Source organism: Pyxicephalus adspersus, chromosome 1 (genome assembly GCF_032062135.1).
Source record: "Pyxicephalus adspersus chromosome 1, UCB_Pads_2.0, whole genome shotgun sequence".
NCBI lineage: Eukaryota > Metazoa > Chordata > Amphibia > Anura > Pyxicephalidae > Pyxicephalus > Pyxicephalus adspersus.
Window position 1 is genome coordinate 14879558 of NC_092858.1, and position 8911 is coordinate 14888468.

The following is an 8911-nucleotide window of genomic DNA, read 5'->3' on the forward strand; positions in this document are numbered from 1 at the left end:
ATGAGGAAGACCATTCCAGAGAGTTGGGGCAGCTCTAGAAAAGTCTTGTATCTGTGCGTGTGATGAGGTTATGAGTGAGGAGGTGAGAGAGGAAGTCATTAATAGGTCATTGGAGGAGCGAAGAGAGTAGCTAGTGGGGTAATTGCAGTGCAATTGACCTAAAACTGGACTGCTGCTAATAGTTTACTCTGCAGTGCACCACAATGTGTGTTAGGGTGTTGCCCTCTGTTGTAGTGTGCTGTAGCACAGGTGCATAGAGGTGTTATTCACATTAAATGGCACTGTAACATGGTACGTGTGTTGTGGTGCATTACTGCCACACATAAGTCTGAACAGGCCTTTAAGGTTTACAAACAATTTTAATCTCTACTTACTAAAAGTTCAGTTGCTATTTAAAAGCTATAAAAGTCAGCCCTTGATCTATAAAGAGGATTTAATAGCAAAAATAGTACTGTCCAAAATAACTACTGTAAAGATAGCCGTCTGATTTTATGTCTCCTCTCCTCTAGTTATATTTCAGGCAGAAAAATTGGCACGGGTAACATCAGCAGAATGTTTGGCACAGGCTGAGCTGATAGCATGTCACAGCACATTATGCCTGTTAAAAAAAAGCAAAGCAATCATCCTATTTTCAGGCCTTATGTAGTGAAAACCAAGCAAGTCCGGGCAATGGCTGCATATTTCAAAAGGATTCATCATCGCAACAGCATGCACTCAGCTCATCTCTGGGTATTCAACTTCATCCTACTAGAGGTATCCACGCTGCTTCATTAGCCAGGTTTTCAACTACAACCAACTGTAAAGGTAGGAAAGGATATTGTCTCCTTTTATTGTGTTTTGGGGGTTTGGGTCATTACAGCTTAACCTGAATCTCTGTAAAGTTAGAGCTATTTAGCAATATTGAGTCCTCTTTTGAAAGACAACTGGTTACTTGTGTGTAGTCACAATAATGCAGCCATATGTTCATACAAAGGAGTTTTGTTGTTAACTATACACCAACATGGTATTTATTATTACACATTTGTAAGAATTGTTATAAAAGAGCTGACATTGATGACCTGTTTTCAAAGTGTAATCATAGCCAAAAAGTTTTTTTTCTAGTTCTCAAAGGAGTGAATGAAGAATTCATAGCCCTATTAGTTTATTATTTTTTTTTTCAATCTGTATCCTATTACAAAGCTTTTTTTTTTACTTCCTAATCTGGAATCGTAACAGGAAGTAAGGGGTAAATCTTTACAATGTGAGAAGTTCCACCTTTTGCCTAGTAGACATTTGCAATTACTATGGGCTAAACAATTGTTGACGATTGTTTTGTTTGACGGTTATGGAACAATGGCAGAATTGCTTGGCAGAGAGAGTTCTGTTCTATGGAGAGGGGGTAGCTGAGGACGAGTGGGATGATCCCCACCAGACTTTTATACAATAGTAAAATAATGGCTCTAGATCAGCCTTTCTCAATCTTTTTACCCCCGAGGAAATCATTTTCAGATCTTGGGGAACTCCTACAAAAACTTTTTTTGTGAGATGTCAATAGGAACAAAGTCTCCTAAATTGATAGCCAGTGGAAAGAACCCCTCTCCTCTTATAGTGGTGGCTTGAATAACATCTTCGTAGACAACTAAAAAGATCATAAGAGTCATGCTGGTATTATCAAGTGATTGTGACACCAGAATTCTGAAGGTACCATCACATGGGAGGTCAATCAGCCACAGTTCAAGTAATCAACATCTAGAGGAACCCTGGGGTTACATGGAACACTGGATGGAAATGGCTGCTCTAAATATTCACTTGAGACAATCACAATCTATTGTTTTGGGATAGAAGAATCTATAAAATCTAGAACTCAGGCTACATACACATCATTTTCATTGTAAAGGATCTTTCAGGATCCTTTCCAATGACAAAAGACTGAACAAGTGCTGTATATACATTGCCGTTGTGCTCTATGGAGAGGAGAGGGGGGGGGGGGGAATGACGGAGCGGCACCCCACTGTGCTCTCTCCCCTTCACTTCCATTGAGATCGTTCGTCATTTGTGGATCCACCAGGACAGATCCATGAATGAAGAGTGCTGTACACACGCCAGATTTTTGTCCGATTATCTGTGATTATGGGAAAAGAGTCATCTGACGTGTAAATAGCCTTAGTTCCCAAGTCTCTCTTCTGAAGATTTCCCCTCACTTTCTTTGGTGTCAGCTTTAGAATGATGGATTTCCCATCACTTTCTCTCCAGAAATAATGAGGGGGGGGGGCATTCTGACAATGACGCAGACAGCTATAAAAACCTCCTAAAATAAATAAATTTGGCCAAGGATAAACTTTAAAGGATGAATTGTTGTCACCTTGACAATGGTGTAATTAGGCAGCAAATCAATCTTTTGTTACAAGACAGCAGCACAGAAATTTAGACTTGTCAGACTTGTATGTTTCAGGTGAGTGACCCTTGTGGTAGCAAAGCAAGACAGATATCTGGAACTTGTACCTTTCAGCATTAAACAGCAGTGACAGTTTTATAGTTCTGCCATCACAGGTTCCCTGGGACTCTATAATAAAATAATAATTTTTTTTGCTACTATGTACCACAATAAATACTTGGAAAATTTTGGCAAGGGAATACAATACGTCTACATAACATAATTTAGGTAACAGGTTTACTAAAATATCAGGGGGTTGCACGGATCACTTTCTGTGAGGACCAGAAATAGTATAAACCTTTTTTATACCCCAAAAGCAATCAAAATCCTCAGATCCCTTATTGTATTGTCTAACATGCCCACAAAGAATTATTTCTGGGATGTGGTCATTCAGTCCATCTACATAATCCGGAATTTTTGTTATGTACAGTACATATCTCTCATTTCACTTTGTATTTTTTATCTAGTTGTGTATGGCTTTTATTGGAGGAAGTAAATAATTGATCCTAGAAGATACTGTTCTATCGTTTATTTTTAATCGGCTGACCATCAGCTCCCAAGTCTTCAGTGTGCAGTGTGGTCCTCTATATTATCCAATCTGCTGCATTTAGTGCCCCTTTCTGGTTGAATATAAAGCTACCCTGACCATTTAACAACAGAGACCAGAGCAATAGAGCTGATGTATTAAAAATCTTGGAGAAAATAGGCTATCATGTTAGAACCTGGGTGATCCAGCAAACTTGGTAGATCTGGTCCAGGGTTGAAAACATTTGCCAATTAAGAGCAAATTATATTTAAGAAATCTATTCCAAGTTGTCTGGATTACCCAGGTTCTCCTATGACAGGCTAGTTTCTTCAATCTTGGAAAGCTTTCAATCTGGCCCAATGGCTGCTCGTTATGCAGGTCAGCTTGGACTGCTTCAATTATTGGCAAAATAATAGGTTTACTAGCAGGAGGACACATAGTGAGATTTTGCTTGGATTTATCTCAAAGGATCATTGACTGAATGTTGGCAAAGAGGAAGAGTAAGACCACAGCACCAAAAGTATGAATCTTATCACAAAAAGCCAAATACAACAAACCAACACATTGCAGTTACTATAGCATTCCCTTAGGAAGGCTTAAACTGGTGCTTTGAAAAGAACATTGGACTTTAGAGCAGACTAATTCCTTCTATCCAAAAGCAACCTGGCACATATCCTTCTTTTTATATATATTCCCTGTAGAGTGCACAGAATCAAATTCATGTGCAAAAGCAAACCTCCCAACTGATTTATTAAAGCTCTCCAAGGCTGGAAAGGATACGCTTTCATCAGTGAAGCTGGGTGATCCACCAAAACTGGAATGGATTTCTTAAAAGTCATTTGCTATTTGTTAGCAAATGTTTTCAATTCTGGTCCAGATCCATTTTAGGTTTCCTGGATCACCCAGGTTTACTGATGAAAGTGTATCATCTCTCCTTAATAAATCAGACCCAATTTTTCCAAATGATAGACAGTTGTGAGCTACACAAAAGTAAAGTCATGCAATAAATAATCAGATCCTTTTGCACATTTAGTTACATTTCAGGGCCATCTAGGTGCCATGAGCCCAGGAATGGTCTAATCTGCAAATAATAACTTCCATCTACAGGTCAGCTTTTGGCTCTGCCATTTCCCACCTTTTTTTCCTTATAAGGACCCTTAAATGCGATGGATGACCTCACTGACAAATTGCAGGGTGTGCGAAGGGATGAGAGCAAGTTTAAGTTTCCTAGATGGGCAGTTGGGTCAGTGTTGGTTTACAGGTACAGTATAGACGGATCTCTTAGCTATTCTTTAAGATAACTATGAAATATGTGAATGTTACCAGCATTTTATCCACAAACAAAATATCTCTTAGGCATCACCTTTAAGTTCACTCCCGAAACTGTGCTTTCCAGGAGGTTGTAACTTATATCCACAGGCTTTCAACTTATTGTTTGCTCCTTTACCAAGTGTAGACAGGACAGGGACAGGACGGACAAAGTGGCTTCAGTCTCAGAGACTACCCAACCTTTTCTGATCAGACCACCTTTACAATCCTCAAACCTAGAGCTGGCTATTACCCATACTATACACTTTTACTGAATAGCTGACATCAGGTCCTTCTTTATTGCTTCCTCTAAAGACCGCCAGGTACTGTATATGCAGTATAGATCTGAGAGATGCTTAACTAGCATCAGAATATAGGTGGTCCTGTACCAAATTTTAAGTTTCCCGAAACACACACCACAATGAAAAGAAATAACAATGTTTTTAGTCCATTGAGAAAGATCCCAACTATAAGATTACGTGTGTGTTTACCATACTGAGCGGCACTGTGGCTCAGTAATTAGCACTTTTGTCTTTGCATACTTTGTTTCCAGGTTTGAATCTCATCCAGGACACTATCTCCATTAAGTTTGCAGGTTCTCCCCATATTTGTGTGGATTTCCTCCCACATTCCAAAAACATGTTGTTAGATTAATTGGCTTTCCCCCAAATTGGCCTTAGACTGTGTTAATGACATATGTCTATGGTAGGGATATTAGATTGTGAGCTCCTTTTAAAAGACAGCTAGTGACATGACGACTATGGACTGCGCATAATATGTCGGCACTATATAAATACTGGATGAAAATAATATCTAGACAAGTTAATTACTTGTAAAAGCTTCCTTTTTCTGGACATCCAAAACCCCTAAGGCTATGTACACACTTGCAATACTTCTCGTCCGATAAATCGGCCCAGGGCCGATATCGGATGAGAATGGCGTGTGTACTGGGCCCGTCATCCATCGCTTGAACGACAATCCTGGCGGATCCACGGTTGATGGATGACGAACAATGGTAATGGAAGCAAAGGGGGGGAGCACGCAGTGGGGTGCCGCTCCGTCGTTCTCCCCCTCCTCTCTCCATAGAGCAGAACGGTGCTGTATGTACAGCACTCGTTCATGCATCATGCAGTCCTTAGTCGTTGGAAAGGAACGTGAAAGATTCTTTCCAACGACAATTATTGCACATGTGTACCCAGCTTAAGACTGTCGCTCGGTGCTACCATCTTGGGTTTATTGTCAGTAGCCCCTCAGACTCAGAAATATCTCTCGGACTCCACACTATTTGCATTGTTGCTCCACCAGCAGCTGCATGTTATATATGGTGGAGAGAGGCAGAGGAAGCCATCATTGAGATTACCATGATACTTCAAGGGTAGGAAAGGCCAATGACTGGCAATGAAGGAGGGTACTGTGCCAGGGGATTAACTCTTTTTAAAGTAGTCATCCTTTCTAGCAACACTGCAAGTGTTTAATTTAAATACCTGTTTTCCTGTGCTTTTTCCTGCAATCTTTCTATAGTCGATGGTGTGACAGTGATACCATTTACTTAATACTCCTGTGCTCGGCAACTCTTCTTAAAACTTTACAACAATTCCACATTCATTTACCTGGGAGATAAATAGAAGTGTGTGCTACACCCCTGGGTGTCTACCTAAACTCTCTAATGTTATCATTAACATTCACATATCGTGTAATTGGACAATCTTTAGATTTATTCACAGCTATGTAGTTTAAAAGCCTTCCTGATTGTTTAAATGTCTCTCAGATTGTAAAGGTTTAGTAACTGTAGAAGAATGCACAATAATTGAGGTTGATGAATATATTCCTTTAGTAAATTATCTCCATTCTGAGAACAGGTATTGCATCACCTATTGTTCATAGGATGCACCCACCTCCCTGAGATCTGAACTAAATGGGTAAATAGAGTTTACTTTTACAGATGTACATTTAGAATAATTCTGGGGATGCTTTGCTGCAGAACTTGCCTGATCAACTACTCATTGTGGTTTGAATGGACCATGGGGCACTTTAGTACTAATGATATGTTTGTAAAATAAAGATATCTGTGGATTTAGAAGAAGAACAGGAGAAGATAGACTATCATGAAAGAACCCGGGTGATCCAGCAAACTTGGAATGGATTTCCTAAAACATATTTGGTCTTAGCTGGCAACTTTTTCGAGTCCTGGACTTAATCAATTCTATGTTTGCTGGATTATCCAGGTTCTCCATTGATCGTCTATCCTCAATTGAGCTTTATTAAATCAAACATATTTTGAGTGAGTATTGCAGAAAAGTTTTTAGCTATTTTTTACAGATGTTAGTGTGATTTTTTTTTTTCATTGAAAAACTTCTGTTATAAATTTGTTGTGAATATTAAACTTTTTATAGAAGGGACCTGCCTGTAACCTGATAAAAATCTCCATGTAGACTAGAAAAAGCTCTAAGCCAATTACAGCATGGATTTTGGTTGCAAAGGATAGAAATGTGAACTTTGTGGCAATTGTATCAAATAATAGCTTGCAGCAGACTGACATGGAAAACTAATCTGAATAACATTAAAAGCCATTTATACAAATTATTTTTCCATATGCCCGATTATCTGACAATGATAAACGTAAATCATTTATTTGGTTTTAATGGCCTATCCATGTAGTAGAGATCTTGGTCATTAATATTTCAGATGCTGCTATATAGAAAAGATGTAAAGACAAAGCCCAGAGCCACCATGCTTCCAACTCCCGGTGTTTATTTAGCCATACCTAATGAGCACTGAAAGCTTGCAGCATGAACATGCTCCTACCTGCTCCCAGGTGTTAATTGAGGGTGTGCACAATTTCTCTTTGTGTAATGAAATATTATCAGGAGGGAATGGAATGTCGTGGTATTACTCTGTTGTCTGGGCATTCTCTGAAGTTATTCTTTGAAACCCCCTTGTTTTGGGTGGGGCTGTGTTATTGGGGGTTTTCTGGGTATGGATGAAAGGCTAAAACATCCACATAGACTCAAAATTTGTTTTCAGGTATGTACTGCAGATTTTAGAAAGAAGAATGGCAACCATTTTAACTGTATACTTTAAAAGAGCAGAGTAACTATTTTAGGTGCATAAAATAATAATATATAAATACAGGTTGACATTCAAAAATCCGTCCATCGATAATCTGGTTCCTTCAGTTTTCCGGCATGGATTTCGTAGCACATTTTCAAATTTACACTGTTTTCTGGAGGCGGCGTTTAAGTTTTGATGGTGCTGTACTCCAGAATCAGCTGTTGGGTCCTGCTTGCACATGCTTTTCTGCTCATTCCTTCTCATTTATTTGCTGCTGTATAGCCCAATTATGGATTCAGCATCCATTTAAAAGACTGTACAGCTAGTCATTTTCTGTTAAATATATACAGCATATATAACTGTAAAAAATCTGGTCCGGAGGTTGACGGATTTTTGAATGTAAACCTGTAATATAATAATATTTCAAAATCAGCAATCAGACAGAGCTTCCAATAATGGCTGCATGGCATCTTCCAGGATGGGTTTCTTATTCCTGACAATGCCTGCTTATTGTAGCCTGCAATGGCCACTGTCAGTGTCTAATAGATCCCTGTGTGACATGTAGACAACACAGCTCCAACTAAAGTACTTTAAAAATGTGTGATCAGGCAGGGCTTTTTTTGCAGAAAGGTACAGGCAATGTTCCTTCTGCAATAAGCATTCTTACCTGCCTGGCCGCTTAAGCTGTCAAAACTGCTGAGCTACTCATGTGCAGCCTAGTATACCCAGCACATCCTGGCTTCCCCTGCAATGGCCAAGACTGAATGAACTCCCACACAACTGCTCCTGAGTAACTTCCTCTCAGCCTTAGCCAACCAAGGTGACCAAAGATCAAAACAAGGAAGAGAAAAAGGAAGAAGATGGTGGCGACCTGAGAAAGAATAGGGATGATGGGGTGATTGTTTTTAAAAAATTGCAATCAGGTAAGTAAGGTTATTTTATTGCATGGGGACATCACCTGCCCCTTCTAAAATAAAGGACCTGCCTGGTCACAGTATTCTAAAAAAAAAGGGTTTAGTTCAGTCTTAGGTCCACAATACAGTTATGATGTCTTGGAACCTACTTACAGTCTTTAGCAGGATAATAGTTATTAACAAAATATATATAGTTTGCTTTATGCCCTAACAGATTATCAAGGAAAATATATAGACATGACCCAAATTTTCCCCAAAATTTTCCTCTCTCACTCTGGATCATGTTCCAGTATTTAGTGTTTTCCTTCTTGTATACAAGATAATAATATAATATTTGATATTGTATTTCCAGGGTGCCAGGTTTTGCAACATTGTTAGATGCACCTAGATCAGCGGTCGTCAACCGGGGAAATTTTGGGAGTCTGCGGCTCTAGCCAGTCCATCCCCGTGCAGGGTAAGGAGAAGGACCCCACTGGGGGGACGCACCGGTCAGAACCACGGACCATGTCCTCCGTACAGTTCCCAGGCTCAGGGAAGTGGGCGGGAAAGGTCTCTGGACACAACCTGACCGCTCTCCCATTGCAGGCTCAGATCTGCGATGGGGGAGTGGGTGGGATTGTGTCATATAGACGTCACTCTGGGGGAGGTTTCTCTCCCTTTAAGTGACACCCGGCTCTCTGCGCATGTGCAGTCGGGAGC

The 8911-nt window shown here is 39.9% G+C and overlaps 1 protein-coding gene across 2 annotated transcripts in view; it reads left to right on the top strand.

The window, feature by feature from the left end:
- Window positions 1-660: 660 nt before the first annotated feature.
- Window positions 661-8911, top strand: part of AMOTL1 (angiomotin like 1) — an 87005-nt gene continuing 78754 nt past the window's right edge. Inside the window, exon 1 of one of the 2 annotated variants that reach the window (XM_072402719.1) lies at window positions 661-804. The gene's annotated coding sequence lies outside the window, so the exon portion shown is untranslated. The remainder of the gene's footprint in view (window positions 805-8911) is intronic. The other variant, XM_072402713.1, reaches the window with a different exon arrangement.